The 8,863-nt window shown below is 44.1% G+C and overlaps 1 long non-coding RNA gene across 1 annotated transcript in view; it reads right to left on the bottom strand.

Annotated features, from left to right (window-relative positions):
- The window catches only part of LOC113577813, a 46,116-nt gene extending 37,899 nt beyond the window's left edge, over positions 1-8,217 (bottom strand). The window contains exon 1 of the long non-coding RNA XR_003410676.2: positions 8,081-8,217. This is a non-coding gene — a long non-coding RNA (uncharacterized LOC113577813). The remainder of the gene's footprint in view (positions 1-8,080) is intronic.
- Between the last annotated feature and the right edge of the window lie 646 nt (positions 8,218-8,863).

Below are 8,863 nucleotides of genomic sequence, written 5' to 3' on the forward strand. Positions count from 1 at the left end.
CTTCAAGGTACTTCTCAAATTGGTGCAAGCTTGAGCAAATGAGTGACTGTGATGAGGCAGAGGGTAATTGTTTCACCAATCATAATTAATTAATTTTCTCCTCTGCTTCTCCAGCTCAGCTCTCGCGTTCGTGCACCGGGGCCTGTGCCGAGCTCAAGAGCTGCAGGTAATATTAAATAAATAAAAGGGAGTCAGGCTCTGGAAAATTAATGAAAGAAGAGCCGCACATGTTCCGCAGGCAGAGGGCTGACATACAAAGGCACAATAAACCCGGGAACAAACAGTCCCTCAAAAAAAAACTAGCGGAGAAACAGTGAGCAAATTCAATTACAGAAGTAATTAGAAGATATAGGGTAATAAAAGAGAATAGGAAAAGCCCGTTGTAGTAATTAAGAACCAATCACCTATGTCAATGAATACCTTAAAACAGGATGGAAAACCATTAATTCAGTGATCAAAAATATTTTAAAGATGACTAATACAGCAAATTCATTTTAAAAGACTAATTTCTGGAAAGATAGCAAGACAATCGTACATAATGTGCTCCTTCTGGCGTTTATATTGCTAATTAAATTTTAATAATATGCTGAGGCGTTTGGAAATTATCTGAGGTACAGGAAAGAGAGCATTAAATAAATATTGTCTGAAGCACTAAACCGAATTCTTCTGGAAACAGTGCCACTCATATGACAGTTCTCTCCTAACGCAATAGGAAAAAAAAAATCAACTTCACAAATGCAACTTAATTTCTTAATGTCTTATTTGAAACAATGCGGTGATTAAACAAAACACAACCATTTTATTTCTTTTAAAAACAGCATTCTGTTTTGATTAATGGCAACTGTGTGATATTAGTAAGCAATTAACAAACAGAAAGTAATGCAGGATTAATCCACTGCTTTTTTTTTTACGTTTCGGGGAGTTCTTCCTTTATACGGCACTAAATATGTATTTATGATGATTGTCTGAATTTGATCAAAAGCATTAAGAGAGGCATTTCAGAGAGTAGGCCAGTTTAATTTCTAGAGAAGCTTTGCGAGAAAATGTAATTTAGTCATATTCAGATTTCTCAATCTGAGGGGGAAACAGATACTAAATATGAGGCCTGTAATGTGAATTTTAAGTTAAAGATCTTTTGGGCGGATTAGTTATTCTTTCTGTAAAATAGGAGATTTCCACACACAAAATTTACATATTCATATATGTTAGCGGTTCAAGCCATTTTAGCCGCGATATAAGAGCCAAATTCCACTTAATATTATCAGAGCTGAGGATCGGCAGGCATAAAAGAGCAATTGCCTGAAGGGAAAGGATAACACTAATATGCTTTCAAATTTCACTGAAATACGAGCCCCATATTTACACCAGGCGGTAGGCCATATCGTTTACTGCAGTGTGTCGAGAGGAGGACGACGGAGTTTTATCGTCTTCTCTCCAACTTCAGTGATCATTTAAATGGACTTAATACCGAAGGTGCACTCAAGTCTGGTGGGAGCCTAAACTCTCAGCCAGCCACCAAAAACACATGGACGCAGAAAGCGTGATTAGCTGGCGTCTGAAGTCTCAGGATCAGCCGCCATCCAACACTCTCCGTTTCCGCTCCGCGATGTGAAGCAAAGTTTATGTATGCGATGCCAGGCCTTAAAATGATTTATCTTGACGAGAGCGTTAGCAGAGACGACTAATTTCCTATTCAGCGCTTCTATTGGAGACCCATTTGGATAAATGAGAGTGATTAAAAGAAAAAACAAGATTGCAACAACATGAGATGTCACTCAGCGGCGTTTGAGGAACATCTGGTGTCAGGGAGACCTGAGACAGTTGACAGGGAGATGAGAACTTTCCCTCTTCAGCGCTTGGCATCCGCATTTGCCCAACGGGCTTTGGGAGCATGCCAACGACTGGGCCATCTGTGTCCTTTAACCCTCAAGATGACAGATGTGGCGGGAGGCTGATTTGGAGATTCAGCTGGATTCACGCACATCAAGCGCTTCCTGTCATTCACAACCAGCCCAAATGAGCCCAATCCACACGCCATCAATTAGAAAAGTGCTTGAATTAATTCCCTTTTCTTTCTATATGGGAGGAAATTAGGGCAAAATTGAGTCTTCTAGGCAACAGCAATGTATCTGGATTCAAAAAATTTAAGGAAAAAACCTGACTTTTTATGGTACTGTAAAAAGCATTGATCTGCATCGGACAGTGTGTTTTAGATGGGGTCCCATTTTGTGTATTTATTCTTTGATTTGTATACAGATTTACTATATATATATATATATATATATATATATATATATATATATATATATATATATATATATATATGTGTGTGTGTGTAGTACAAAGAAACCTCTGAAATGGACTTCTTATACAGTAAGACCTTGGTCCTATACTATTTTCTTATATCACAGGTTTTTAAGGATATAAGGAGGCCTCTATTTCATATTACCTCCAATAACTAAACTATTATGTGCCTTAAAAAAGCCATCGAGACACCAAACACCAAACTTAGAACTGGCGGCTCTGATGTTCCTATGACACTGTGATACTGTCGAACTCCCAAACATGTAAAAGTCTGGACCCTTTGACTCCCATTCGGCTGGAGAAGCTCCTGGCCTCCTGATTACGCGCGGTTAGCTACCTCCTTGGAGCCCTGCCACGTAAATTGCAGTGTCCCTCTGGCCCCCTTTTGCGATATCAAGCTCCGTATCACAGCTTGGCTGCACCTTGCTGGCTCTCATTCTTTACCCAAATGATGGTGTTTTTGTGCAGGTAATGGCGCTCATTTTCCCTGAGCCCAGCAGTGGCTTCACTTATCATCAGAGAGAATCACAGCAGAGAGCCTGCTCCCGCTCCAAGGAGCCTTCGACAGAACACCGACAACCTCCCCCTCGTCATCGCGGACCCCGTACCCCAGGCTAAATATCAACCCCGATAGACAGCGAATACTCCACTGAATCACAGGCTGTAGTGACAACATAGCACTGATGTGTTGGCAGAGAGGGTGGCCCAGGAGGGTTGGGTGTGAGGGGAGTTTACAAGGGAGAAATTCAGCACATGGGAGCTGTTCTAGGCATTTTCTAGTGAAATGTCTTTGATCAATCAATCATCCACAAATTGAGGTTTCACAGTTTTAATACATGCGCAACACATAGAGATCCCATTCACTTCTTCACTCTCTGGGAAAGACTCGACCCATCTGAGGTTCCCTAGAATTCTGTCATGATGTGAATCGAGTCTATGCATCTTGATTTGGGTGACAGTTACAGCCTTTGTGACAGAGCAGAGCTCGGCAGTCTCTTTCCCCTGTGGGAAAGCTAAATTAAACAACTGTTGTTGACCCCAGTTATATGGGAACACACAGCTAGTGTAATGCTTGCCATACCCTGGGGACAAGCTGTCCCTTCCAGACTCCCTGGAGAGAAAGCAGGAATCCCTACAGTCCTAAAGCACACACACACACACACACACACACACACACACACACACACACACACACACACACACACACACACCATAAAATCACTTATTAATTATCATAGTCTTTATTCGAAAGTGCACACACACACACACACACACACACACACACACACACACACACACACACACACAAAATCACTTATTATTATAGTCTTTACTCGAAAGTACACACACACACACACACACACACACACACAATTTACTATGTATTTTTCCTTTTACACACAAAGGAATAAGCATGAGTAAAACACGTGAATAATATTAATAAAATAATAAAATTGCTCATAGTACAGTAATATTGTACTGTCTCCTGCTTTGTTTTTCCACTGTAACAGGCTATAAGTGTGTAACACATAACCAAGCAAAGCATTCTGTGTGGCTCTTATTGTGGCTCCAAGACAGGCAGTGGAAAGGCAGCACACTGCTCACAGCCTTTACAGAACTAGTTACTCTAATACAACCATTTAGGCTCCACAAAAACCAATCATTATAGAAAACATTTACATTTACATCAGTGTTCAACATATCTGCATAGTTTTCCATTTGGTATGGCATTTAGTAATATTAAGTGTAAATGTATTATATTTGCATGTACTGAAATGCACTGAAATTTATTTATTTTTGCTAAATACAATTGCAACTCCATTCTAGTTTGGATGAATTCTGTGGCTACTTCTGAAGCGGTCTCAGATTTAGATCCACAATCCAGTGAATAAAGGTATTGTTGTTCAGTTAACTGGTTATGTGATTTCCTCTCTAATCCTGTTTCTCTCTGTCCAATGCTGGTGCACAGGGAGCTGGACCCTGAAACAGCACGGTCCGAATTTCTATGGCACACACAGATCTGTAGTGCTTGGCTTGAATGGGACTATGTCTGTGTGTGTGTGTGTGTGTTTGTTTGTGTGTGTGCGTGTGAGTTTGAGGCTTAGATCATGTCTAAACACCGTATTGTGTTCTGCTGAAAGAGATCAGTGCTTTTATTTCAACATCACTGCTGTCCAGAGCTCCCAGTGCACCACTACAGCATACTAGACTGGAGAGAAAGAGAGAGAGAGAGAGAGAGAGAGAGAGAGAGAGAGAGAGAGAGAGAGAGAGAGAGAGAGTGTGTGTGTGTATGTGTGTGTGTGTGTGTGTGTGTGTGTGTGTGTGTGTGTGTGTGTGTGTGTGTGTGTTGGGGGGGGGTGTCTTAGTTCACTAATATCTCTTCAAGTTACTTTTCAAAACAATCAAACCGAATGGAGCATTGAGAAGAAATGCAATTCATTCTATTGCATGCCATTAAAATGGGACTGTTTCACAGTATTTTCACAATATTTTGTATAGCTGTGCTACTAATGCACAATACACATAGATTTATGATGTGTGATGGCGTACGTAAAAGGCTTTACTTATTTCCTTATATAACTTTCTAATACAGACAGGGACACTTATTGTGCAAGACATCTGCTTTACGGTATTCTAATGGTCCAAACATCTTATTAATACATGCAGGGACACTTATTGTGTAGCATGTCTGTTTTAATCTGTCATAATGATGGTAGAGTCTAGAGCAGATACCACTACATGGCTATTTTTGTAAGCTCAAGGAAGGCATGCAGGTGACATGCAGTCCGTGCCTAGCAGCTTTGAGTCCCACATCCCACAAAAACACGTCCCTAACTGTCCTCCGATGTCATTCCATGGCAGGGGACAGAGGGGATGGGCATGAAGGCAAAGGAAAAACAAAGGCAGCCACTGTGGGGAGGTTATTCCAGCGGCGAGGACAACGGTACGGCAGCAGCAGGAAAAAAGCTGTGGGCCGGGAAACTGGGCCAGCAGTGGACTGACCCGCTATTGTCTGCTGATCAACACCGCTGTGAACACTGTGAGGGTCCAAAGGTCACAGAGTCTGAACGGCTAATGAAGCGCCTCTGTTTCTTGCTAACGACCCCATTTCTGATTTTCTGTACTGAACCGTTATGAGAAAACTAAAGGATGTTTTTGAATAGGTTTTTAAAGAGTTCCTTAATGTTTGTTTGTTTGTTTGTTTGTTTGTTTGTTTGTAGTACTTCTTGAATTGACACTTTTTTGTATAGTCCCCCCCCACAAAAAGTTTCCCTGCGAAATATTGGATGGGGTTAATAAATAAATATGAAATTATTTTTCAGAAAGCACAAATGTTTCATTTAATTTTGAAAAGGCTTGCCCACATACATACACATGTTAATAGCAGTTAAACTACAGAATCATTCAACATTAAATCTGACCAGGAACATAACATAACTGCAAAGAGCAAATATAAGAGATGTATAATTTTAAAATATGTACCATAACAAATTATACTACAGTTATATTATGTGAGCTGAAAATCCAAATCCATTATGCCATTATCCAAATCCAAACCCATTACGCTAATTTTTCCACATACCTAAACATCATAATTTTTTCTAGTTTAATATTCTTGGATAGATGGGCAAACTGGGAATATCAAATAACCAACAGCATTTCTAATGCAGTGTTCCATGTTCTTTTGTTTAGTACTGTGACGTAATGTTGTGCTAGTGTGATATGATGCACCAGACAACGTGGTGCTGCCATTTACATTAAGGCATTTTGTACCCACCAACCGGCACAAGGCTTCAGAGAACAGGCCTGCGTACTGAGCTCCCCCCGGCGGGTGGCTTACGCCGCGTCTGCGAGCCGTTTTAGCAGGCTGAGTGTTAGCGGGTTAGGAAACAGAGGCTGCTCTCTGCTAGACTTAACGTCTAGCTCTGAAACCAGGCATCCAAACAGAGAGGGGGAGCGGCGGTGTGTTCTGGGCCGTGACACTCGCGTGACATAAAGGAGCGGCGTGCCTCCTGTCGGCCGGGCTCGCCGATCCCCGAGCACATTAACATCCTTTGGCCTTTCGGAGAGGAGGCATCCTCGCACTGACGACAACTTGCTCTTTTGTTGCTTGCACTCACTCTGAGTGCACGTAATGGCTGAAATGGATAATGAAGAGGCAGTGAAGGCAACAACATGGGTGCACAAAAGCAGCGGCGGGGGGGGTGTGTGAGGGGTGTATGGGGCGGGAGGAAGGGAGCCCTCTCACACAGCACTCTGCCTGGCCGGGCGGGCGGGAGGAAGGGAGCCCTCTCCACGCTGCACGCCCGCTCGGCCAGGCAGGAGCCTGCAGCTTTGGGATGAGTCCATGCAGCACTAAGCCCCGCCATCCCTACCCGATCAAGGGCCATTTGTCCCAGCCGCCGGGGCTCCGGGATCCCTCCCTCCGCACGGCACTGGAAGCCCTTTGTACTAATTGCTAGATTGTACCAGATTTTCTAGTTCAGTTCCACCCTGTAATTCACTGACAATGATGGGCAAGGAAGGGAAAACTTCAGACTCCGGCACGCAGGGCAAGGCCACAGATCAGGGATGACTCGAGGAAGAGGGTACATGTGTGCACGTGTGTTGTATGTGCACGTGCATGTGCGTGTGTGTGTGTGTGTGGGGGGGGGGTGCGCGTAAGTGAGAGGCTTGGAGACAGAGAGTTGGATGCAGCAGAGCTGAGTGCTGTTGGTGTAATCCAAGGCTCTGGTTGCCTTGGCTGCAGCCCCCATACTGTTGGGCAGCCTGTGGAATTCTACTAGCGCTGCAGGACCTAGCCAAGAGTCGCGAGCACACAGCTCAACAGACCTGAGCAATCGCACTGGCCCGTGCGAACACATCAAACACAACCCTCCAAACCCACACCAAGAGGAATCGGATGACCTCCAGCAGCACAGGAAGCTACATGACTCTATTCAGTCCAGTACTGGCCAGACATATCCCTTCAAAATCCCAAACAAAAGGCATTTGGCAATGAGTGCAGGGTCAAACCTGGCACACTGCATAGAGAGATATTCCTTCCCCACCAGGGCTGTGTTTAGACAGCCACTTGTGTGGCAGCAGTCATTTGTAGCATGTCTCTCCAGTTCACGTTAACCTTGCTGCTCCAGCACTGCACTGAACAGTACGCCCCCATACGGAGCCTTTTCCCTCTCTGTTCTCTTTCTCTCATTCCCTCTACACACCCATCCGGCTACAGAAAGGGACACCCATCACTAAGGCAGGAGAGACAAAACAACAAGATAGCATTCTTTTAATTAGCGTGTGCATTTTTGACAGAAGATGTAATTTGCTTTTGAAGCAGGACACACGAAGCACCTGCAAATCAAAGCAATAAAGGTACCAGCATAGAGCAATGTGTTTCCAGGTGCTAACACACACACACACACACACACATGCACGCACACACACACACACACCCACACGCACACACGCACACACACGTTTAAAAGCCACAGGTATGCTTCTTCTTTCTGCACTCTGCCTAGACTTGCAGCAGCTCAGATGGCACACTTCTGTTCAGACAGAACCCATGTCAAAACAACCTGCATCGTTGTTGCAGGCTGACCACACACACACGTGCACGCACCCGCACCCACCCACCCACACACACACACACCCTGCCGGCTACTTGCACCTTAGCACAAAGTCAACCCCAATCTCTAGCACACCAGTCGCATTCGCAACAAAATACCCGAACTAGGCCGACGAGTGAGAAATGTCATTGTGCAGTCCTTGGCGGTTAGCTTACCTTGACTTGTCAGTACCTCCCGCTTGTCTGCCCTCTCTAGCAGGGCCTGGACCTGCAGACGTATCCACACACTGCCCAGCATCCGGGCAAGCAGACCTGCTCTGCCTGGCAGTACAGAGCAGAAGAGAAACATGTCTTCCCTCTGCCTGTGTCTGGCTGAGTGTAAGGGGAGCTAGGAATGCACTGGCTATAGACTTTTGTCCAAGCCGTAGGTCTTTTTTTAGTGAAGCAAGATTAGTTCATACAAAACTCAACAATACGGCACTGAAACCCATTGTTGATATTCAACATTTTTCACATAGCGGAACAGAATAGACAATATGGTAGCTAGGAAACCATGGACCGGATTACAAGCTGATGATATCGTGTCCTTTGCCGGCCTGTAATCCGTTTCATTCAGGCAGGGTCGGAGCAGACGTAAACCAAAATCAATATGTGGGGAGCGCAGTGGGTTTGGGGAGGGAGGGCAGCAGTGGGGTGTCACACCAGAACGCACTACACAAAAACACATTCCCTCCTCCTGGTTTTCCTGGGAGTGGGAAGTTTGAGTGGGTGTCCAAAACATCAGTAACACTCTGACTTCAACTGGCAAAGATGCCCAAAATAATCCTCAGATTTCATGATGTCACGTAATGTAAAAAAAAGCATCCTCAGAAACTGTACAACTTTACAGCAACAACAACAACTACTACTACTACTGCTACTATGGTAACAATGATGGAATCAGGTAATGGTATTTAAACACCACTTATATTATACTTCTATATATAAGTAGCCCGGCTA

Source organism: Electrophorus electricus, chromosome 26 (genome assembly GCF_013358815.1).
Source record: "Electrophorus electricus isolate fEleEle1 chromosome 26, fEleEle1.pri, whole genome shotgun sequence".
NCBI classification, from domain to species: Eukaryota; Metazoa; Chordata; class Actinopteri; order Gymnotiformes; family Gymnotidae; genus Electrophorus; species Electrophorus electricus.